Here is a 25,954-nt window from a genome sequence, read left to right as displayed (position 1 = left end):
TTTTTTCCACAGAAATATATGGTAAATTCTCCACCTGTATCTTATATATACAAAACCTGGGGGGGAGGGAGGATTGAGTGTAATATCAGTATTATTGAGTTCTTTTTTTTTTAATCATTCCGGCATGTTTTTAATTTACAATTTAAAAAGACAAGAAGTATAGCTTGAACATCTAGATACTGACCCTTTATTTTAAGAAAGATGTTTCTATGAGCATGACTCTTGCAATATTTCCAAGATTATCCAAAGTATTGGACTAAAAGGGACACAAAATTATTATGAGCATGTTAACAAATAGACTTCTACAGCCAAATACATTAAGTATAAAAACTCTGCCAGAGCACAGTATTTCAAATCTTTGAATAGAGTGATAATATCACATTCTACATCTTCTTAGCAGTCACAGATCCTTTAATTAATTCTATTATGGCATGCAACTATTGCTACTACATGAAATTTTGGCTCTTTGCCTACATGAATATGTTATAATCCAGAATTCCAGAAGAAAAACTAAAATATTTAGTTTATGCCCTCTATGGACAAGTGGATCTGGATTAAAATCCAACAGAATAAGCATATCCTACAGAAAGATTTTGGCTTGACATTAGGGATAATCTCTGTCATTTAGAGTTGCCCCATAGTGGATTGGGCTGCTACCAGCTGCAATGAGTTCCCTTTTTCTTTCAAAGGAGCATGAATGATTGTATGTTATAGAACATTTCACTGTTTCCCGTATGAAATGGAGCTGCCTATTTCTGAGAAAATGTATAGGTCAGAATACCACAAGTCTACATAAAGAAATAGAATGCATTGTAAATCCAATTCATTTTATAAAAATCTACAGAAAGTATTCAGTCTTTACTTGAAGTATTCTTTTGAAAAAGAACCCATCACTTTAGTTTGTGGATTGCTTGAATTACTTGACAATTTTTCACCATATTGATTTTCAAAATGTGTCTTCACAACTTCAAGACACTTTGTTCTACCCTCCAGTACCAACTAGAGCAAGTCAATTTACTGTCCCATATGACAGCCTTTCAAATATTTGGAGAAAGCTAGCACACTGTCAATCCCTTCCTAGCCTTTTTCTTATCCCTGTCAAACATACAATGTTTCTACAACCATTCCTCAAATTGTATGAAATCGAGATCCTTCATAGTCCTGGTTGCCTTCTTCTCAATGGTCTTAAATTTATTAATGTCTTTCCTAAAATGTGGTGAGTACAATTTCCTAGAGGTGGTCTGAACAGGGAAGAATACAATGGGCTATTATTTGTTTGTTTTTTGAGGGGGGAGGGCAGGACAATTGGGGTTAAATGTCTTGCCCAAGGTCACATGGCTAGTAAATCTAAAGTGTCTGAGGCTGGATTTGAACTCAGGTCCTCCTGACTCCAGGGACAGAAGCTATTGTTTTTGACAGTTTTTGACTACACTCAATTAAACCTGAAAATAATATTACCTTGATAGAAGACATTTCTTAGAGTGATAAAAAGTGAAAGAGTGAGCTATCACAGGTAACTGAGTCATGGGGAATAGCAGGTAGGTAAACTATAGGAGCAGAGATTGCTCTCTCTAGCATGAATTTCCATCAAGTCCACTATGTTCAAGATAAAGTTCACACATCAAGATGCTGGGTGCTGACATGGCTGCTATTGAGGCTTAGAATGAGGTGGAATTGGAAAAGATAAAACAGCTTATTAATCAGGTGGTGCAACTGCAATACACTTCAAGATCTTTCTATGTGAGTAGATGCAGTCATGAAAAGTAATATGAAACTACAATCAGAAAAGCAAATTTTTGGTCAGTATATGGAAACTCTTACATCTGTTTCTAGTATTTTCAAGACAACTTACACAAAAAGCAAGAGGCAGTATGGAGTTGGTCCCTGTTTTACTTCTTGGTTTTGCTGCTGGATTTGCTTATTTTTCTTCTTTTCAATTTGCATAGGCTCCCTACAAGTTAAAAAAATGTTAGTTTCTAGCTTCATTGATTACTTTAGAAGGTATGGGAGACAAAAGAGAATTGAGATCACTACTATAAACCAGAGAATTCATGTGTGTGTTAGATTTTGAAAATGTGTAAATGTTGGGGGTGGCTAGGTGGCACAGTGAATTGAGCACCGGCCCTGGAGTCAGGAGGATCTGAGTTCAAATGTGACCTCAGACACTTGACAAACTTAATAGCCGTGTGACTTTGGGCAAGTCACTTAACCCCAATTGCCCTCCAAAAAGAAAAAAAAAAGAGTAAATGTGTTGTAGAGACTTTATAATTAGAATTGCATATATTTGTTAAGAAAACCTAAAGATAAATGTTTTGTCAATATTGAATTTAATTTGTAAGGTTAAGAAATTACAGACTCATTAAAGGATCATTTAAGGCTATAATTTAGTAAAATAACTTCCATTTTGTGAAAAAGTGACCAAAATCATATTCCTTAATGTATAGCTTTATCTAACTTGTCAATCACATTCTGCCTCTTTTCCATCACATCTCTTTGTTTTCATTAGTACTTACCCCAAAATTTGGTCACTTAAAGTACAAACTTATTTAAATACAATAAGAACCCAAACTTTAGCTGTTTAAAATTGACCAAAATGAATTATTTTCTCAACTGGGACATATGGCATGTTAAAATTTGATGAGTTAAACCTATTGGCCTACACCCAATAGAAGAAAATAGACAAATGATGTAAGAAAATATAGATTACTCTTTGTAACCTCCACTTTCTATGAGAAATGTTAATTTCATATTCATAATAGTAATACATTTCACAAAAATAATTCCAGATTACATCTCCAAAATATATGAGCAATTTGCAAACAAATTAACTCCAAATCCATCCCAATCCCTGTCTAATATCTAGTCTCTTTGATCCAGGTTGGGTTGTCACTTAGGAAAAAGAGTGGTAGGGGAAGTGGTTTAAACCTGACTATCCATTAGCCAAATGTCAATCTTCAAGGTTTCCAGTGAACAGAAAGATTAATGTTTGCAAAACCTTTTAGAGTTTTGGTATCACATGCTTAACATGGCAGAATTTTGCCTGTAATACAAGTTAATAATCAATTTTTAACTTCTCCCTAATTATCTCAAAATCCAATTATTTGGGTTTTAGGTATGTTTTGGCATTTTTTAAAAATTTTATTACAGATTCCAATTAGCACAGGAATCTAAATGTCTGTTAATAATTAAATGTAAAAATTTGGGGGTTATGTCAATGGGAAAGACATATACTATTTTCAGTTACAATATTGGCTTTCTTAGATTAGAGCCTCTTTTAAACAAGGAGCAAGCTTATATCTTGGTATTGAAATAAAATTAGACAGTGATTTTAGCTCTGTGTGTGTAGATGTAAACATAGACAGATATATAGCAGTCAAAGTAAATATTTTGAATTCCATTTCTTACCTAATTTATGAACACTTTATTGCAATTCTGAAGTTCTGTAAATAAAAGCTTTTTTTAAATGTGTGTGATTAAAAAAATAGAATGACACAAACCTGTGTACAGTTTCAGTTCCTGCCTCCTGCACAAGCTGCCTATGTTACTATGGAGAAGTCATATGGCCTCTTAGTGCATCAGCAATTACTCTAAAATTAGGAGATAAAGGACAAATATCCAATTCTTCATCAATAAAGGAACTTTCCATACCAGTTTACCTACACTGATGAAATCATAGATCTGAACCAAAAATAAAAATAAAACACTTAATGTTTAATATTGAGTTTAAAAGCAACTAAAACCTCACTTTTATGATCTGCTATTTAACCACATATTTGACAACTTGTACTTTTGAATATATTTATCTCAGTTTCAAATCTAAGACCTTATATTCACCACTAGTAAATTTTAGCATTTTAGATTCAGTACAAAGTTTCTTAACATTTAATCCTGTATTTCAAAGCCTCCCAGTTTTATGACACTTACAAAGTTTATAAGTGTGACATCCATTCCTTTATCCAATTCAAAGATAAAAGATTTCAAATGACACAAGTCAGTTATAGATCCCTGGGTCACCTCACTAGAGACTTCTCTCCAAGTTGAAACAAATAATATTAGTAACTGATTTTTTCTGCCTAGAAATCAAATCTTTTCCAAATCTGATTAGTTATACCATCATCTACCCCATGCTTCTCTAACCAGTGCATAAGGACAGTGCAAGAGATTTTTGTCAAATTCAGATTTGCACTGCTCTGGTAAGCCACACAGCAACAGAATGTAACTTTTTCCCCCCTTAGGGGGGAAAGATAAAGAGGAAAGCACATTGCTTTTTAAAGGTAAACTGTAAAGAGTGAAATTATGGAGACTGCTTGTATTGTTTTCAGGTCAAGAATGTTTGCTTTTTATACCATAAGGCTCCTTTTAAGTTAATTTCTTAACAAATTATCTCTTGGATAAGAGGGAATAATAAACATCACGAAAGCAATATTCTGGTTATTAAGAAAAAAATACAAGCAACTTAAATATGAACTTCCACATTGTTTTTATACTATAAGACAGGAAAAACTCATGAGGTGAAACATGTTTTTCATTAAAGGAATTTTGCAGTTATTGCTGGTTTGTGACTTGAGAGGGTTTGAAGGCTTTACTCTTTCAATAAGGTAATCAAGTTTATACTGGGGAGCTTCTGTCTTTTTACCCCTTTAAGGCAAAATTTACTACATTTCCAGTTTTATTTTAAGTGTATTTTGTTGCCTCAGATATATCTATGCAATCAAAGAATTAGCTCTGTGAAAAAGCCATTACAGAGTTTTAATTTTTATAGAGAAGTTATTTATTGTAAAAGTTTTAAGTCTTTAAATCTAAACAATCACAATTTTTTTAAAAAAAGGAAATCAAATTAAAAACAAAAAGAAAAATAAAACAAGGGAGAACCAAAGAAAGAAGGGCAGAGATTTTTAGAAATGTAAATTATGAATTTTAAGGGGTTTTGGATTTTGGCATTGTGATTCGTGTAATATTGGTGGGTGGGTGTTTTGTAGAATCACAATTCAGAGGAAGAAAGATGCTGTTTCAATCAATAACAAAATTATTAATGGCTCCTGAATCAGGACTTTGGAGATAACAATCCTAATGTGGTTTTTGTAGATATCATTACCCTTTTGAGAGTGATAGTGCTGCTGTGGCTTCATCTCATTGAGGCTTGCCTCGACATCCAGGTCTACAGAATGAGTGGATAAACGCAATGCTCATTTGCTATAATAGTCCTGTTAGGTAAAGTCTGCTGGCATTTCTATAAATCAAACTGTAATTGATTTTCCCTGAAATATTTGTGGGCTTTCTATTAAATATATTTTTTCATTTAAGACAGACTTCTAATATGTTTGCTGTCTTGCAATTGATCCACAGAAGGTTTGCCATCTAAATGGTATTGGTTATGAGCAGAATTTAATTCTACAAAAACAGCATTTCATTTTATAGTTTATCAGATGCAAAGTAAAATTATATGATTTAGAAAAAGAAAAAAAAAAGAACTTATCAAAGAGCCTGTGAACAACATCCAAATGTACAACTAAATTTTGAAAAATAAAGTTGAGAAATTATGGAAAGTTTTATTACTAACTTCATAGGGAGGAGGAATAAAATGTGGGGAGGAGGAATGACATCACACAAATTAGCCCAAGAAAGAAGTCATGATTTCTTTGTTCATTTTGGGGGAAGCCTAACAACAGCCTCCAGTTCTGCAAGCAGCACATGTGGCGCAGGTTTAGCCTTTGGCTTTGCCTCAGGAAAAATACTTGAACAGCTAAATCTATATAAAAATTCATACCTTTCAATTATCACTGCCTATGAATGGCTTTGCAGGGATGTGCCCAAGATCAGAGCAAGGTTAATGCATTTAACTTTTTAAAAAAATGGTCTTTAAGGATGGCTATAGGGAGAGGTCTTCAGCTACCTCCTGACAGGCCCATCTCTGGGCAGCCTTGATATCTGATGGGCCCTTTGCAATAAAGTAGCAAGGAACATTGATGGCAAGATGTAAGAGCTTTGCTAGAAGTGAGACATGTCATAATTTCTCTTTGGGGATTTTAATTATCTGCAAGGAGGCAATACAGAAACTGAAGATAGACTGGAGTTTCTCTTTCATTGTTCTATGTGAATTTTAACATTTTCAAAGCTCCATTGATTGATGGGAATGTGTACGTGTGTGTTTGGGGAAGGGACGGAGAGAGGATCTAAATTTTATGCTATCATGATGACCACAATCTGTTCTTTAACATACTGAGAGTTTTGCACATAGAGCTAATGTGCTCAATATATTATTTTGCACCAGCATCAACTATATTTTTGCCTCACTGCCTTTGGCCACATACATAAAACATGTCTTGCTCACAGCACATGCTCTTTAAGTGATAGGATGCTGTGCTGCCTTCCATTAATAAATACTAAAATACACATTTGTGTGACTAGTGAAGAAGGCTTGTAGAAAAAAATAATAATTCCCAGAGTACAATTTTATAACTTGCTTTTGGGTGGCAGAGAGAAGGCAATGAAAATCTAGTAGGAGAAACCAAAGACCCTGCATATAACCTAGAGACATACTGTAGAACTGTTGTGCATAGTACAAGTGTGAATACCAGGAGAAAAACAAAATAATAAAAATTTGAAACTTTGCTTCAGCAATTGAGTACCCTCTATACTTTAGACAGAAACTTTTATTCTACCTCAGGCTTAGGAAAAAAATTATAAATACCTAATGCTTTAGAGGGCAGGCTGGGAGGTCAATGTTGATATGTTTTCAGAACCCTAAACATGAGTTTTCTAATAATTCCCATCTTCTCTACCAATTCCCCACCTACCTGATTAAATAATTTTGTGATATTATTACTAAATCTGAAGTTGAATCTTTACAGGTTTTTTGATCTATACAGAGCTCAACATTATCATACAGATATGATTATTTGCCATTTTAAAGGGTTTTATTAAATTAAAAGTTTTATATGGAAGGACATAAAACACCACACCTTTTTTCTTTCATTTAAAACCCAATGAGCTTCCACAAAAATAGCCATTACTTACAGTTCTGATTCCATATCAAAGCCTCATCAATCACTGGGTATTTTGCTTCAAACCACTTGTCAGAACCCTTAGCATCAAAGAGAGAAGAAAAATAAAGTCCTCTTGTATCCCTCACTAGACTCAATGGAAGAAAATTCTGTTTCTCCCTTGCCCTTGACCATGGTAGAGATCATCTGTCAGTAGTGTCAGCCAGTTTCCTTGTCTCCAAGAGTTCTGGAAAAGTTTAGCTACATTAGACAATTTTTATTGCCTTCCTGTTGCTCACAGGATACCCAGTTGGGCTAGAAGTGATTTGGGGGTTTTTGTGTGTTAGGGCAGAGGGAACAATGAGGAACTTGTTTCTGATTGTTACAATGGCTCTCCCAAATAGAAAAGTTGCAAGGAATAAGGAATTGTTCCTTCATGGGGTCTCCACAATTCACAAAATTTTATTTAGAAAAAGAGATGGGGGGGGATTTGAGAGTTCTCTCTAAATTTGAGTCATTCATGCTGTTTCTCAACTACATTATAGAAAAAAAACAAATTGATTCAAAATTCTGTACTTTATTACCAGGCTACTGGAAATTGCTACTTACCCTCAGGAAGTTACTATGTGCCAACCCATGTGAGAGAAAAGCACAGTGTGATATTATTAAACAATCAAAACCTAGAAAAACGAAAGTTTTGATGGGAACTAAGGTTAATTATTTTGTCAGCAGAATGAGTTTTCCTTTCAGATAGGCATCAGGGCAAAGGGTTGGATACCTAAGGCATATGCTCCTAGAACATGAAAGCAGCAGGTCAGTTCAGCCAATTCAATCTCACAAATAGTCAGCTTGCCATGAAACCATCAGGCAAATCAGTTTAATTTGATTCAACAAATATTTATTAACTTCCTACTATGTACCAAGCATTGTACCAGGTGCTGAAGTTAGAAAAAGTAAACTGGCCTCCTTTCTTTCTTTAAGGAGTTTACATTTCCCAAGAGGAATACAACATGCAGATAGCTAAAAGTGCGAGGTAGAAACAACTGAGTCGAATGGAAATTCAGACAATATTCTGAAGAAATCTGACGGGAAAAAAGAGAATACATTTAAATAAGGGAATTGTAAGATAACAGGTAAAAATGAGAGAACAACTAAGTCCATGGTGACTGTAGAAAGGAGAATGGAAGGGGCACAAGTACCTCATATTCATTCTGCATATATGCTATGTATACACAGGAATGCATTATCTCCCCCATTTATAAAGTAGTTTCTTGAGGGTAGGAACTTTTTCACTTTTTGTATCCCTAGGATAAAGCGCAATGTCTGGTATATAGTAGGCACTTAATGAATGCATCTTGATTGATTGGTTGAGTAGATCCTCCGTGGATCTCTGAGAGAATATGCACAAGAATTATGCAGGATGAGAAGACATGGCTGGGTTGATTTGTGTACATAGAAGGGATGCCTACAGCAGAGAAACTCCATTCAGTGGGAAAATCTAAGTAAGTAAAGGATCATTTGTGTGAAACAAACATGGTGACATGAGAGACTTTCTGACTTTTCAACCAATTATACTCGTGTCGTGTTGACCCAGATTGATTGCATTGGACTACATAGTATTTTCACACTTCAAGGATATAGACAAGAAAGTTAGGTCATACAATGGATAGAAAACTAGAAGGGTCAGGACCAGGAGTAAATAGAGCACAGGACCTGGGCTCATATGCAGACGTCTTTTTTCTACTGTACTTCACTTTATTTTTCTTCACAGATATTGCATTTTTTATAAATGCAAGGTTTGTGACAATCTTGAGTTGAGCAAGACTTTAAGCACCATTTTTCCAACAGCATGTGTTCATCTCGTTTCTCTGTGTCACATTTTAGTAATTCTTATAATATTTCTAACTTTTTTCATTACTATCATATCTGTTATAGTGATCTGTGACCAGTAATCTTTAATGTTACTATTGTAATTATTTTGGAGCACCCATAGAAGACTGGGAAATTAATCAATAAATGCTGTATGTGTTCTGACGGCTCCACACATGGCTTATTCCCAGTATCTCTCCCTCTCCTTGGGCTGTCCCAATCCCTGAGACACAACAATACTGAAATTAGTCTGATTAATAGCCTTACAATGTCCTCAAAGTGATCAAGTGAAAGGAAGAGTCGATGGATATGGCAAACGGCATTGTCCTCTTATGTAAAGATATTGCCACAGCCACCCCAACCTTTAGCAACCACCACCATAAGCAATCAGCAGACATCAACACTGAAGCAAAACCCTTCATCAGAAACACAATTTCAACTTGGTGAAGGCTCAGATAATGGTTTCCATATTTTAGCAATAAAGCATTACATATGTGTGTTAATTAACATATGTACATAGGTTTTTTTAACAAGATACTATTACACATTTAATAGACTACAATATAGTATAAATGTAACTTTTATATACATAGGGAAACTGAACAATTCATGTGACGATTTTTTTTCTGATATTTGTTTTATTGGGGTAGTCTGAAATCCACAATATCTTCAAGGTTTGCCTGTTTGTCCTCAGACATTTACTAGACATGTGACACAGGACAATTCATTTAACCTTCATCTACCACAATTTCTTTGTCTATAAAATGATGATAATGACAGCATTTATTTTTCAGGGTTTTTGTAAGGATAAAATGAACTAATATTTCTTAAAGTGCATTGTAAACTTTGAGGAATTCTATAAATACTAGCTATTATTATCATTCTTATTAATGTTCACTACTCAGCAGTCATTCTTGTTTAATAGTGTAACAATTTTCTTCATTGAGGCAGCTTATGAATTAGTAGATGGATCACCCAGTAGGGAACTGGTGGAATCCTAATAAAGCTGTCCCCAGCCCCAATATTTTAACTTCATTATAGACCTGGTCATACTGAACAGCAGGCCCACTTCCCCTAGCTAACCCACTCCCACCCCCACCCCCACCCCTCCACCCGGCCATGTCCTGTCTTTTTTTTATATGCCTCATTGCTCATTAGAACAACAGGTGTGTCCCTGAACTCTTAGTTCCCACAGAAACAGCAGGTGTATCCATGTTATGGGAACCTAGCTACTGTCTCTCCCTGGTCATTGCCCCCAGACCCATTCCCACAGAAACAGGTGTGTTCTTGTATTCAATCACAATCACATCATCCATCTAGCCCAAGACAGGACCACAATAGCTAGCCAGCTGGAGGGGAGAATGATCAGAATGTTTAACCAACAAACCATAGATGGGACCCCTCCTCCACTACCTAATCCCTTAAGAAACTCCTGCCTTTTTAATATTAACGATATTCCTCTACTCTGTAAATTTCTGTTGTGTAATTGCATCTTTACCCTATAAAAATCCATCTAGCTTTCTCTAAAGTTGCTGATTCCTCTTGGAACTTAGACCGCTTCATAAGAGGTGTCTATCTCAATAATTCCTATACTTGGATTGGAGGTGGTTGTAATATAATACCAAGCAAAGGCAATCTTCCCAGGTTCAAATTACCAGCATAGGTGCTCTCTATTTTATTCAGTGACAAACCAAGAACAAAGAAGATCAAAACATGACATCATTCCAAATTACAGCATTTACTAAGTGTGATTAAATAATCTCCAAGGACTACCCCACCCCAGGACCTTCCAATCATTCAATCAATTACAAAGTCTCTGTTCTAAATACTTCTCCACCCCTAGGCTATACCTTAATTAAGTCCACCACAAAGCCCCTCTTCTCAAATGGAGATTAGTTTCCAAACATAAGGTCAAAAGTTCCCCACCCCTGGATCACAATTGAATCTACCCCAGAGTTACATCAAGTTTAAACACAGCACTTAATACCCAAATGGAGGTCTTTTCTTCATCTTGACACGAGGCAAGTTCTCAGCAATCTTAGTTCCTGGGGAGACAAGGCTTAGCAAAGCCACAAGGTACATTGCCAGTCCCTTCATGAATTTATCCTCTGTCTGTAGAACAGTCCTAGAACCCCTGAACACATTAGCAAAGCCCTCTCCCAGGATTTCTGTAAACATACAACAAGAAAATCCTTCTTCAGGGCTTCTGAACCAACAGAAAGGCTCCCAGACCCCTGCAACAACAGCACTGTCCCTCACCAGTGGACAGTATTCACTCTGTCTGCAGGACAGTCTCCAGACCCCTGCAACAACAGTACTGTCCCTCACCAGTGGGCAGTATTCACTCTCTGTCTGCAGGACAGTCGCAGGCCTTCTTAGCGAACAGCCAGGTTCCAGGACTTCTTCAACAAAAGGACAGTCTTTCACCAGTGGACAAATCTGGCAAAATAACATCAAAACAGACAGACAAAGTACCAGCAAAACAGCCATGTCTCCTCAGTCCTTGGCAGCTCAGGAGGCAGGTCTCAAAAGTCCAGGGCAATTCAAAGCGGCCACCAGCAATTCTCTTAGTCTCTCTCTCTCCACGAGGTGCTGCTTCCAAAAAGATCTTCCGCCTCTCTCTAGTGTCTCTCCAAATCTACATCACCAGCTCCTCCCAATTCAGGACTTTCTTTTCACATCAACAAGCCCATCCCACAGGTGGGATTAACAAACTCTGGGTTTTAACACAATCAATTTGAAAACCAAGCCAATACAGGGGAATCTTTAATTGCCATTACTATGACAGTGGTCTGACTCTGAATTCTGTGAAATGGTTCCACCACAACACATCATGAAACTGCGACAGTTTTGGGTGGACAGAGCCCCCACCTCAACAGTTTTTGGCATCCCTGGATTTAAACTACAACAGAACCTCATGCTAAGATTCCCTGAACTCAGCTAGATTGCTTTCAGATAAGGGACAACATTACCAGGTATGGCAATGATATCTGCCAGGCAATTTGGCAAAGAGGAAAGAACAAAGAGCTTGATAAGGATTTGTTTCCTGGCTCTGCTGAGCAAATTGTTTAACCTCTCTGGGCTTCATTTCTTTCATCTGTAAAAATTAAGGGTTTAGACTATACGACCTCTAGGATTCCTTCCAGTTTTAATTTCTCTAACCTATCAGACATTGTGTCCAGGCTTATCTTCATTCTGTGATGAAGTATCACAGTAAGACCTTAGGAGAAAACATTATTTGGTATGTGATTTTTCTTTTTCTTTCCACTTTTAGAACTGGATCTATGACTTCATCGATATAGGGAGCTCCCATAGAGGAAGTAACACTCTTTGGGAGCTTCTTTATAAATTGTAGTCTTCAAGAGTTGCCTGGGCCAATGAGAAGCTAAGTGACCTGCCTAGGGTGACAGAACCAGCATATAGAGGAGACAGGACAGGTACACAGGTCTTCCTAAAGCTCTTTATCCAGTATACCCTGCTGTCTCTCATGTTGGATTAGTAATTTCATTAACAATCAGTTACATAAAAGATAAAAGTATCTGAGATAGGACAAGTATTAAAAAGGAGGCAAATAACTGGAAACAGTTCACTTAATTGTGTTTTTTTTTCAGATTTTGTGTCTATTCAACTTAAGGTATTGTAGTATGTTCATATCCCTGCAAAAGGAAGAAAATAAAGCCAATCAGATGTTTTGTTTTGGCTGTATCGTAAATGTCAAGGAACTGTTAAGAGATGATTTTTTTCCCCCCTAAACTGACTGAAAAAATCAGTTGTTTTGGTAACATGTAAACAAAGCCATTATGAACTTAACCTTCCTAAGAACCTGTATTATGCAACTGAATTAGAAGTCAGATACAGATAGAGAATTCATTATATAGTGATAACTTCTATTGTATTGAAAAGATATGTGGTCTTCTTCTCAAGTAAGGGTGTGGCTGAGGGCAAGGGAAAGCTCTGATCCATTCCAAGTATTGCCCTGTAGCTTGTCATCATGAAAATTACCAAGACTTTTTTCAAGAAAATTATCTGACCTCTGTCACTGACTAGGTAACACAACTTTCACAGAAACCCTGGTCTTGTTAATTAGCTACCTGAGTTAGTCACAAAGGTGGATATTTCTTATTGTCTGTACAATCACTGGAGAGTTGGATCAAAAATGACACCACTTTTAGCAGTTTTAATTTATTGCAATCAAGGTAGACAAATTCAATAAATTAATGAATGCTTAGATTTGCACCTACTTTTTTTGTCTACCTGGGTACAAATAATCAGATTACAGTAAAGTTACCATTCCACATCACATAGGAAAGTTCTGGTCTAAACATATTGATTTTAACTCATATTTACTATATGCTCAGGAACATAAATAGAAAAGCATTGTTGTTGTTGTTAATATTACTGTGTATTCTCACCTTTTCTTCTGCAATTGTGGAAACTAACTAAATGGGTAAAAAATTCAATCAGGAGCTCAGAGCTTGTGTCAAAATAAATTCAAATAAAATATCAATTCTGTAAGATGTATGATGGATCTTTGATTTTGTCTAATAGAAGAAACTGGTATTAAGAAGATAGAGAGCTGGACCTGTAGGCAGGAAGACCTGAGTTATCATTCCACCCAAGATACTTAACTTACAAAAATGATGCCACTCACCACTGTTACATGGAAGGTACACATTCGTGGACCATACTGAATTTAGGAGACTTGAGAAAAGATCACCTTTACTGTGAGAGAACTCAGTAGTTCCAAATCCAAATAGTAGCCCTAATTAAAACAAGGCTGACAAATGAAGGCCAACTTACTAAAGTCAGAACAGTATACATTTTTTTTTCTGGACTGGTGGGTGTGATGAGGAATGTCATGAAGCTCACATAGGTTTCACATTAAGATCTAATCTAGTCAGCAAATTCAGATACCTCCCAAAAGAAGCGAACAACAAATTTACGACAATGTAACTATCAGTAGCAGTAAAGTTCCATGCACCATCATTAATGCATATGTTCTCAACATGACAAACTCCAATGAGCTCAAAGAAAAACTCAGTGAAGACCTGGAGACTATCAAAATCAATGTGCCAAAAATGGAAAGCTTATAATTCCGCATAATTTTAACACCAGATTAGGCACGAAGAAACCTGACAGGGAGTCCTCTGAGGAATGGAGTCATAAAAAGAAACAGTAACAATAACTACCAAAGACCTGTGCATCTCATGAACTTCTCATCATTATGCTTACCTGACTACACCAAAAATCATGCTTACACCCTCATAGCAAGCACTGGTATTTAATGAGCTACATAATTGTAAGGAAAAAAGACAGGCAAGGTTTTGAATATTTTTCTAAAGTCTGCCTGTTCATCATTTCTTGTAACCAATAGTATTCCATTACATTCATATAGCACAACTTGTTCAGTCATTCTCCAAATGATAAGTATCCCTTAAATTTCTATTTCTTTCCCAACACAGGAAAAAGCTACTACAAATAATTTTGTATATTTGGGTTCTTTTCCCATTTGTATCATCTCTTTGGTATACAGACCTAGAAGTGGTATTGCTGGGTCAAAGGGTATGTACATTTTTATAGCTCTTTGGCCATAGTTCCAAATTGCTCTCCAGAATTTTCAGATCAGTTCACAACTCCACCAACATGCATTAATGTTCCAATTTTCCCACATATTTTAGAACATTTATAATTTTCCTCTTTTGTCATGTCAGTAAATCTGATAGGTATGAGGTGGTAACTCAGAGTTGTTTTGATTTGTATTTCTGTATTCAATAGTGATTTAGGACATTTTTTTTCATAGGCTTTATGACTATAGATAGAGTCATATATCTATTCCATGTTCTCCTAATTTGCTTTTAGTATCAGACTTTATACCTAAATCATGTACCATTTTGACTTTAGTTTGGTATGCAATGTAAGATGCCTAGTTTTTGCTAGTTTTCCCAGAAGTTTTTTTTTTTTTCCAAATAGTGAGTTCTTATCCCAGAAGATAGAGTCTTTGGGTTTATCAAACAGGCAATTACCATAGTTATTGACTACTGTGTCTTGTTTACCTAACCTATTCTATGATCCACCACTCAATTCCCTTGATATTCAGAACCATTTGTTCATTAAGATGGATTTTGTTATCATTTTTTCTAGCTCCATTAAATAAATTTTTGGTTGTTTGATTGGTATGGCACTGAATAAGTAAATTAATTAAGGTAGAATTGTCATTTTTATTATATTAACTTGGCCTGCCCATGAGCAACTGATTTTTTTAAATTAATTAAATCTGACTATTTTTGTGAAAAGTTTTTTTTTTTTTGTAATTGTGTGCCTGGGTTTCTTTTAGCATGTAGACTCCCTAATATTTTATAGTCTCAGCAGTAGCTTCAAATGAAATTTCTCTTTTTATCTCTTGCTGTTGGGCTTTGTTAGTAATACATAGAAATGCCCGTGATTTATGTGAGTTCATTTTACATCCTGCAAGTTTGCTAAAGTTGCTTATAATTACAAGGAGTTTTTTTACTTGATTCCCTAAATGTATCATCATATCATCTGCAAAGAGTGATAGCTTAGTTTCTTCTTTGCTTATTCTATTTCTTTCAACTTCTTTTTCTTCTCTTATTACTACAACTAAAATTTCTAGTACCTAATTGAATAACAGTGGTGATAATGGACATCCTTGTTTCACCCCCAATCTTATTAGAAATGCTTCTAGCTTATCCCCATTACATATAATGTTTGCTGATGGTTTTAGGTAGGTGCTACTTGTCATTATAAGGAAGACTCCACATATTCCTATGCTTTCTGGTGTTTTTAATAGGAAAGGAGGCTATATTTTGTCAAAAGCTTTTTCTGCATCTATTGAGAAAACCATATGGCTTCAGTTTGTTTTGTCATTGTTATGGTCAATTACGCTAATATTTTCCCACATATTGAGCCAGCCCTGAATTTCTGGTGCAAACCCTACCTTGTCATAGTGTGTTATTCTCATAATAAATTGCTATAATCTTTGTGCTAATATTGTATTCAAAATGCTTGCATCTACATTCATTAGGGAAATTGTTATGTAATTTTTTTCCCTGTTTTGACTTTTCCTAGTTTAGGTATCAGTACCATATTTGTATCATAAAAAGAATTCTGAGGACTCCTTCTTTACCTATTTTCTGAAATAGTCTATAGAGTATAGGAACAAATTGTTCTTTAAATGTTTGATAGAATTTGCTTGTAGATTCATCTGGCCCTGAAGATTTTTTCCTAGGGAGTTCATTGATGGTTTGTTCACTTTTTCTAAAGTGAGGTTAAGTGTTTTATTTTCTCTTCTGTTAAAAGGGGCAATTTATATTTTTATAATTATTCATCCATTTCACTAAAATTTCCATATTTATTGACACACAGTTGGGCAAAAAAAACTCCTGATTATTATTTTAATTTCCTCTTCATTGGTGGTGAATTTACCCTTTTCATTTTTGATACTGGTAATTTGCTTTTTCTTCTTTCTTTTTTAAATCAAATTAACCAAGTGTTGGTCTATTTTATTGGTTTTTTTGTTGTTGTTGTTCATAAAGCCAACTCTTAGTTTTCTTTATTAGTTCAATAGTTGTCTTAATTTTTTTTTTAAGCAATTGGGGTTAAGTAACTTGCTCAAGGTTACACAGCCTGTTATTTTTGTGTGGGTGCCAAGTATCTGAGGCCAGAACCGATCCCAGGACTCTTGATCCTGGGGCCAGCGCTCTTACTCACTGTGCCACCTGGCCGCCCCAGTTGTCTTAATTTCAATTTTATTCATCTCTCTTTTGCTTTTCAGGTTTTCTAATTTGGTGTTTAATTAGAACTTTTCAATTTGTTCTTTTTTAGTTTTTTTTTTTTTAGTTGCATGCTCAATTCATCGATCTCCCCTGTTCCTATTTTATTCATGTAATCATTCAGAGATATAGAACTTCCCCTAAGAACTGGCTTCACTGCATCCCATAAGGTTTGGTATGCTGTCTCATTACTGTCATTCTCTTGGATGACGTTATTGATCATTCCTATGATTTGTTGTTTGATGCACTCATTCTTTGGGATTAGGTTATTTAGCTACCACTTAATTTTTGTCTATTTTTCCATGGACCTTTATTACAAACACGTTTTATTGTATCATGATCCAAAAAGGATGCATTCAATATTTCTCCCTTTCTGCTTTGGATTGTGAGGTTTTTATGCCCTAACACATGGTCAATTTTTGTGTAGGTGCCATATAACACTGAGAAAAGTTATATTCCTTTCTATAACAATTCAATTTTCCCCAGAGGTCTACCATATCTAAATTTTCTAGAATTCTATTCACCTCCTTAACATCTTTTTTTATTTTTTTTGTTAGATTTATCTAGTTCTGAAAAGGGGAGATTGAGGTCCATTCACCAGTGTAGTTTTGCTGGCTATTTCTTCCTGTAACTCTCTTAACTTCTCCTCTAAGAATCTGTATGCTATGGGGTGGCTAAGTGGCACAGTAAATAAAGTACTGGCTCTGAAATTAGGAGGATCTGAGTTCAAATCCTGCCTCATATATTTAACACTTACTAGACACATGACCCTGGGCAAGTCATTTAACCCCAATTGCCCTGCATTCTCCCCTCCAAAAAGGAAACAACAACAACAACAACAACAAAACTATCTGTCAGGGTAGGAGATGGACATTCCATATAACAGTGGACTTCTAGACTTTCCTGATGACAAGACCAGAGGTGAATGGAAAATTTGATCTTCAGATACAAGGCTCAAGAGAGGCATAAAAAGGTAAACAGTAAATGAAAGAAGAAAAACCACACATGTTATTCAATATGGGCAAACTGTTTACATCCTTACATGAGAAGGTTATACAGCTCTAGAGAAATGGATCTTTATTATGACATTTAGAAGAGATATACATAGACAGAGTGAATGTGTTTAAGGTGACTTTGATATGATGATAAAAACCACAATTAAGTTGTGAGAAGGAATTGCAATGAGAGAAGATCAAGAGGATGCAGAAAAGAGTAAATTACATCATATTAAGAGGCACAAAGACATATTACATTAGAGGGAAAGAAGAAAGGGAAATTAGTATTGTTGGAATTTTAGTGTCATTGGATTTGGCTCACACTCAGGTACAGAAGTCTAACTTGCCCTATAGGCAACAGGATGGGGGAAATGGGAAGAAAAGGGAGGCAGAGAGAAAAGGGAGGGCAGATTGAGGGAGGTGGTGGTCAAAAGCAAAACTCTTTTTAGGAGGGAAAGGGAAAAGGGAGAAAGGAAAGCATAAATAGGAGGAGGGATAAGATGGAAAGTAAGAAACAGATAGTGATCATAACTGTGAATGTGAATGGATGAACTCTCCCATAAGACAACTGAATATCAGAATACCTTAAAAAACATAATTTACAATATGAGATTTACAAGAAACCAATTTAAAACAGAGGGATATACTCAAAGTAAAGGTAAAAGATTGGAGGAAAGTATATTTTGCTTCAGCTGAAGTAAAAAAGAAAAGGAAGGGTAGCAATCCTGATTTCAGACAAAGAAAATGTGACAATAGATGTAATTAAAAAGTTAATGAAGGAAACTACATCCTGCTAAAAGACATCATACAAGGAAATAACATATTTATTAAACATATATTTACTAAGTCTTATAGCACACAAATTCTTTTTTTATTATTATTATACTAGATGTTGCTGGGTAGATGATCCTTGGTTACAATCCAAGCTCTTTTATTTTACAGAATATTGTATTCTAAACCCTCTGATCATTTAATGTAGAAGCTGCAAGGTACCATGTAATTCTGACTGTGGTTCCACAAGATTTGAATTGTTTCTTTCTGGCTGTTTGCTGTATTTCCTCCTTGATCTGATAATTCTGGAATTTGGCTACAATATTCCTTGATGTTTCCAATTTTGGATCTCTTTCAGGAGGTGATCAGTGAATTCTTTCAATCACTATTTTACGTTATGGTTCTAGGACTTCAGAGCTGTTTTCCTTGATGATTTCTCAAATGATGCTGTCTGGAATCTTTTTCTGACCATGGATTCGAGGTAGACCAACAATTTTTAAATTATCTCTCCTGGATCTACTTTCCAAATCAGTTGTTTTTCCAATGAGCTATGTTACATTTGCTTCTATTTTTTCATTCATTTGATTTTGCTTGACTGATTCTTGATGTCTCATAGAGTCATTAGCTTCTACTTGCCCAATTCTAATTTTTAATGAATTGTTTTCTTCAGTTAACTTTTGTACCTCCTTTTCCTTTTGACCAGCTCTACTTTTTAAGGAGTTGATTTCTTCAATATACCTTTTTCCATTTTGTCCATTATATTTTTAAAGGAATTATTGAATTTTTCTTCTACCTCTCTTATTTGACTTTTAAAATCCTTCTTGAACTCTTCCAAGAAGGCTTTTGGGGCTTGAGAACAGTTCATAATCCCCTTTGAGGTTTTAGATGTGGATATATTGACAATGTTGTGCTCTCCTAAATTTGTGTTTTGATCTTCCCTGTCACCAAGATACTTCTTTATGGTCATTATTTTTCTTTGTTGCTTTTTGCTCATGTTGTTCACCTTTGTTCTGGCTTTTAAAGTTGATCTCTGTTTCTGGGGCATGGGGGAGCTGTATGCTCTCCCATGCATCTTGTGCTGGGAGCTAGGGGCTTGGTTACTAGTTTTGCATTCTGGGGCCTCAAATGCTAGTATCTGGAGGATGTAGTGGTCTGGTTGTTTACCTAGTGCTAAGCTGGAACTGGTGGTGGTGGCTGGTTTGTGCCTAGTGTTGGCTCTAGCTTGCTTCTCCACCCTAGGATTCAGAATCTCCTTCTGGTCCACTAAGGTGGGGATTGCTGCTGGCTTTCTGGGACACCTCCAATCCTGTAGTGGTGTTTAGCCACAGCAAGAGGGACCTTTCCCTTAATCGCCCTAGCTTCTCGAGCTAAAAGATTGCTGCACCTTGTCTTTCTGCTGGCTTCACTATTTCAGGACTTTTGCTGGGGTAATATTCTATGTGTTTTTCAAGGTCAATAAGGGAGGGTTAGAGTGACTTACTGCTTGCCAGCTTAGCTCCCAGAATTCCAATATCTTTTCTCTACTATGCAATAATATTTGCTGTGATGTTTTGAATGAACACATGTATTAAAAAGCAGCTGAGGATATATACATAAATGTACAAGTTTGAAGGTGATTAGTTATGTCTACCTTTGAGTTTGAGGCTACAGTGGCTGTTTAGTAGTCCACTCCTTCCTGCAATTGAGATTTCAGGCCATTAATGACTTAGTAGGTAAGTCCTAGAGAGCTGAGACATTTAGAGGATAAGTGACTTTCTTAGGGTTGTAGCCATCACAGACATGATTTAAACCTAAGTCTTTCTAAACCCATACTCAGTTTTTCTACCCACTCTGCTCTGCTGCCTCTTAATTAAATATAACATTTTTAGTTTTGTGATGTGGAGTCTTCGGTTTGCTAAAAAACATAGAGTAAAGCAATAATTAGAAAGAAAGCAGTAAAACGAGTCAAGAAAAGATTCTAACTATACTGCAAAATGTCTTGATTTTGTTTATAGTTTTCAACCTGCCAGATTACCCTAAATAAGTATTTTTCTCCCCTTGAGGCATGTCATCCAACCAATTCCCAAACAACCATCCATTGCTCCAGCTCAGAAGTTCTAGTTTGTAAGAACTAGAAACACAGAAGCAATTTTCCCATAAACAAATCACAGTTTCTTCCATTTGAAATGGCAATCTGAAATGACTTTTTCACCACTAGTATTGTGGTGCAGTGTGGACAGTATTGTACATCTTTCATTTTCATGTGCCTTTTTACTTTCCCTATTGAATGATAATTCCAGGATCCAGATGCCAAACTGGAGGAAAAAAAATGCTCTTCCAAAAGCAGCATATGGTTCTTTGGCAAGCTTATCTAGCATCTGTACAGAAAGCTTATCTTTTCCTCTGGGTATGTAATACTTCTGGCTGCTAAGAGCCTATTTGTGCTGCATTTCCCTCATGGAGACCATTTCTCTTGACGTACCTTTGATTCTGAACAAATTTTGCAGACTTTTTTTTTTCCATTTGTGAATCAATGAGATACAAAAGATGGCCTTTTGGATTCGGCAGTCATCCAAGACCTCTTCCTTTATGACCAGGGGGTGGATTTTGCACTGACACAAATTGTTTTAAATGTAATAAGAGTTTATTTATCTACCTTGCTAGCTAATTCTGTCAGTCTAATAAAACATAAAGATCATCTTCACCATTATAACTATTTGTAATAATACCAAGGTCAAGGGGAAAAGAACATTTGGAGGCATAGTAACATAAGGTAGGAAGGTTTGAAATCCTGTCCACACTCACAAGGCATGCTGTTTGAAATGGTCTGCTCTGTGAGCAGTTACTGGAGTGCAACTTTTCCCTTACTGAAAATTCAGATGCTGCACAGCTGTTCAGTGTGATAGCCCCAGGTGGTCCATATTATAAGTATCTTTAGCACTATTACTAAAAGGAGAAGTTTCTGTGGCCATCACTTTATCCAAACTCAAAGGGCAACAGTCTTACCAGAAATAAAGGCTGTTTTAAACTGTAGAGTTCAACAATAAAATTTTCCTAATAAAATCCATTTCTTCAATTTGGAGATATCTAATTTATTTTAAATTCTATACTCTCATATTACAATGGGGACATATTTGGATTTGGCCTTTCAGAATAGGAGCATAGGGGATAGAAAGATGGCTACAAATCAGGCAGACCTGGGTTCAAGTTCTGCCTCTAAAACTTAGTGGGTGATACCACTTGCATATCACTTAACCTTTCAGTGCAGTATCTGTCTCTAAAACAATAACTTTCCGAGAAGGCGCAACACTGATGGATGGGCACAGGTTAATATGTTCACTTAGGAATATATACTAGTATAATCGCAGTCTAGGACCTTTCCTTATTCCTTCTCAATATAATCTGATAACCGGGCAGTTCTACTCTATGCTTTAGATTTCAACCCTTTTCCTTTTTTTTCTTTTTTCAACCATTTCGGGTCCTAGAATTTGGAAACAGAGGGGCCACAGCAGAAAAGGATCTCAGGAGCTGAAACTAGAAGTTGTCTATTTGCATCAGTCAATTAAAAAAAAAATCTATTAAGCACCTACTATGTGCCAGGCACTGTGAATCAGTTTATTTAAAAAGAGAATATAATTTTGGCAAATTGAAGTCACTTACCTAAGATTATAGGTATTTCATGGAAAAAACTGGAATTTGAACCTATGACCTCTAACTCCAGAGTCAGCAAGCTTTTCACAGCACCACACTGCCTCCTTCAAAATAATTGGCTAATTAGGTTATGTCTTTGATGAGGCAATAGCCAAACACATCTGCTTATATTTCTATCTGCAAGTTGAGGGAATAAAGAGAATCATAATTTTTTTTTTCTCTTTTTCTACACAGTAATTGAATGATGGTGTCTACTCACCAAACCATAGTCCAGAGAGGAAGAAATGACAGCCAGCTGTCACTGAGGTGGCTAATGAGCAACATTGAGGTTCTACAGTATAGAAATCCCAAAGTAATTCCATCAATATCAGCAGATGCTGACAGGCCATCTGAATGTTACTCACTCACTGTAGAAAACAGTGAGCCAAAGAAACAGTGCCATCACCAAGTGGACCCTAGCAAAGACCTGGGAATGAGTTCAGCACCTCTGTGTCCCCTAGAGAAGACCTGCCTTTGTAAAACCTATGCAAAACTGCCAAAGGCAATCCTTGCTCTGTGATCAAAAGGACTAAACACACCAAGAGGTCATGCTGTGTGAATTCATTGACCTTTTGTACCCTTTGAATGACAGCTTGGTAGCTATTTTAAATTGTTCATTTTATATAATGTAATCACCCACTAGGAGAGTATTCTACTGTTTTAAACTAAGACTAATACTTGGAAGAGGGCAGCTATTAGTAGTTCATTAAATTAATGACTTTGTTTGTTGTTGTACTGCAAAGTATACTCATTTCATTAGTTTGTATAAGACCTTGTAACTTGAAAACAAAGATTCCTATATGAAAAAAAATTTAAGTGAAGCTGAAACCCTGTTAAAGGAAATGCTAGAGATGAACATCACCTCTACTGATAGAAATTAATGACTTAGTAAAATAAGATATCTATTTAAACAAATTATAGCCATTGAAAATAGCATAAAATGACTTTTATAAGTGCTCTGAATTATAGTACATTAACCTAAACTTATTTCAGTCTTAGCAAGTGAGTATATATGGGTATACTTAAGAGTAAAAACAAGGCATAATGGATAGAGAATATGCTTTGAAGTCAAGAAAACCTGGGTTCTAATCTTACTTTAGACTTAAATTGATTATTTGACATGAATCTCTTAGTGTCCCAGATCCTTCTTCCAGATTAGAAGAGAAAAAGAAGATGCTGATCTGTATGGTTCTTAACCATAACTCCTCTAGACCAATAAAATCACAGGTTCATTCAAAACAAATACATATATACATGCCCTGTCATGATCTATGTTGAGCAGACATCTTTTAAAATATTACTGTGAGCATGTATAATATTAGATAGACACTTGCCAACAGATTAACCCCAATTAAGCAAATTAAAGAGTTCTCTTTTAAAGGAAGATATTTAAAAAAAAATTCTTTAAACTAGACACATTGTACAAAAGTTGTTATTATTAAAATAATTTTTGAACTCATATTTGGGAAGAAGACCCTTAGACCATTGTTGTGTCAGGAAAGCATGACAGATTCAAAGAACTAAACTGATCTGCAAAAGATCATAAGGAAGCATGATTAGAGCCAGATACATCAGTTTGATAGTAGGTGGCCAGTCCAGAATGAGATTGAAGTCACAATTCAAGATATTGGTTAAGATGGCAATGCATGGCCTTCCATGTCTGGCCAAAGCTTTTTACTCAAAAGACAGTCTTGGGAGCGGAGGGGGGGGGCGGTGAGAGCATTGGTTAGAGTAGAGTCAGAGGATCTGGTTTAAAATCTAGGGTCCACAAATTGAGATAGAACAATGTCATGTAAGCCAAAACCTAATATCATTGCAACCTGTATCAAAAGTTTCTTTGTGTACAGAGTGGGGAATACAGTCCTCCAGATTTGCTCTGACTAGGGCAAATAAAGAAAATCCATGGTATTGTGTTTAAGTATGTGCACCATATTTTAGAAGGAACATTGACAATTCCCAGTGCATTCAAATAAGTGCCACCAGAATGTTGTTTATTTGATACCTTACCATAATAGTGGTAGTTGAAGGAAGGGGAGGACTTTAGAATAGAAAAGAAAGGATACAGGGATTCAGGATTCCACCTTCCCCAATCCATGTAAAAAGGGGACTCTAAACAAACTTTGGAGCTTCAGAACCCACAAAATGACACAGAGAGGCTAACCTCTCGCTGAGGAGAGCATGGCAGGAATCAGCCAGCTCAGCTCTCTGGGTGCCGAGCCCAGGCCCAAGCCAAGCCCCAGGGTGGGCCTGACCAGCCACTGCCTGAGGGACTCCAGATTTGCAGCTACTGTGGCTGTATCCAGATTTACCAACACATAGAGGTGCAGAACAAAGTGAGAGGTCAGTGCAGTCTGGACTTTAGAACCAGTAGTTGGGAGAGCTTCAGCTTTTGCCCCCAGGGTGAGAAGCCTCTGAGATGCCAGCAAAGTAAGGGCCACGTGGCAGCTTCAGCTCCTGGCCTGCAGAATGTGGGGGGAGCAAGCACCAGTCTGAGGGGTAATTGCTCTTGCTTTACCCTTCTTGGATCTGGATTGTGGTCTAGGGTGGAGGTCTTGGGGTGTGTGACCAGCTTGCCAGAGCGTGTGGAGACCTCAGAGAGGGCACCCATCTAATACATCTGGCAGTTGAGAAAACCCCAGCGATTGGGACGAAAGCTCCCCTGTCTGATGGCAGAGTCCTATTATAGCAAAAAGCCCAGGGGTCAAGTGACTGAGGGGCGATATGACAAGAAATAGGAAGCAAAACAAACAGAAGACTCTGACATTAGACTCCCATTTTGGGAAGAAAAAGAAGCAAAGCATGGAACAGGAGGAAGACAGTGAAGTCAGAACTCCTGCACCAAAAACTTCAAAGGAAAATACGAGCTGCTTACAGGCCATAGAGGACCTTAAGAAGCAGATAAGAGAAGTGGAGGAAAATTGGGGAGAGAAAGGAGAACAATGCAAGAAAATTATGACATGAGAGTCAACAGCCTGACTGAGGAAAATCACACCTTAAAAAACAGACTGACTCAATTGGCAAAAAGAGGCTCAAAAAGGCAACAAGGAGAAGAATTCCTTGAAAAGCCGAATTTGCCAGAAAAAAAGAATCTCAAAAGCTCAATGAGGAGAATTATTCCCTCAGATTTAGATTGGAGCAAAGGGAAGCTAGTGACTTTAAGAGAAATCAAGATGATGTTAAACAGATCCAAGCAAATGAAAGAATAGAAGGCAATGTGAAATATCTCATAGATAAAACCACTGACCTCGAAAATAGATGCAAGAGAGATAACTTAAAAATTGTTAGAATACCTGAAAGCCATGATCAGGGAAAGAACCCAGAAATCATCCTCCAAGAAATTCTTAAGGAAAATTGCCCTGATGTTTTAGAACCAGAAGGTAAAATAGAGGTTGAAAGAATCTACCCATCACCTCCTGAAAAAGATCCCAAAAGAAAAACTCCTAGGAATATTATATCCAGGTTCTAAAATTCCCAGATCAAAGAGAGAATATTACAAGCAGCCAGGAAGAAAAAAATTGAATATTGTGGAAACACAATCAGGATAACACAGGATCTGGCAGCTTCTACACTGAGGTATCGAAGGGCCTGGATAGGAGGGCAGAGGAGCTGGGATTAAAACCAAGAATCATATACCCAGCAACACTAAGTATCATCTTTCAGGGGGAAATATGGTCATTCAGTAGAATAGAGGACTTTCAAGCTTTCTTAATGAAAAAAAAAAAAAAAACAGAGTTGAATAGAAAATTTGACATCCAGATACAAGAAGCAAGAGAAGTTTGAGAAGTTAAAGAGGGAAAAGAAATCATAAGCCACTGATCAAAGTTGAACTATTAACATTCCTACATGGAAGAACAATAATTGTAACTGATGAAACTTT

General features: G+C 36.3%; 1 pseudogene; it reads left to right on the top strand.

Annotated features, from left to right (window-relative positions):
- Positions 1 to 1,626: 1,626 nt before the first annotated feature.
- LOC138170949 (short coiled-coil protein B pseudogene) lies at positions 1,627 to 12,207 on the top strand (annotated as a pseudogene).
- The last annotated feature ends 13,747 nt before the right edge of the window (positions 12,208 to 25,954 follow it).

The sequence above is a fragment of the Petaurus breviceps genome, unplaced genomic scaffold (genome assembly GCF_028583685.1).
Source record: "Petaurus breviceps papuanus isolate PSGF00001 unplaced genomic scaffold, PetGlider_PUasm1.0 126, whole genome shotgun sequence".
Lineage (NCBI taxonomy): Eukaryota > Metazoa > Chordata > Mammalia > Diprotodontia > Petauridae > Petaurus > Petaurus breviceps.
Note: the sequence above shows the minus strand (reverse complement) of the source record. Positions and strands in the feature narration are given on the sequence as shown.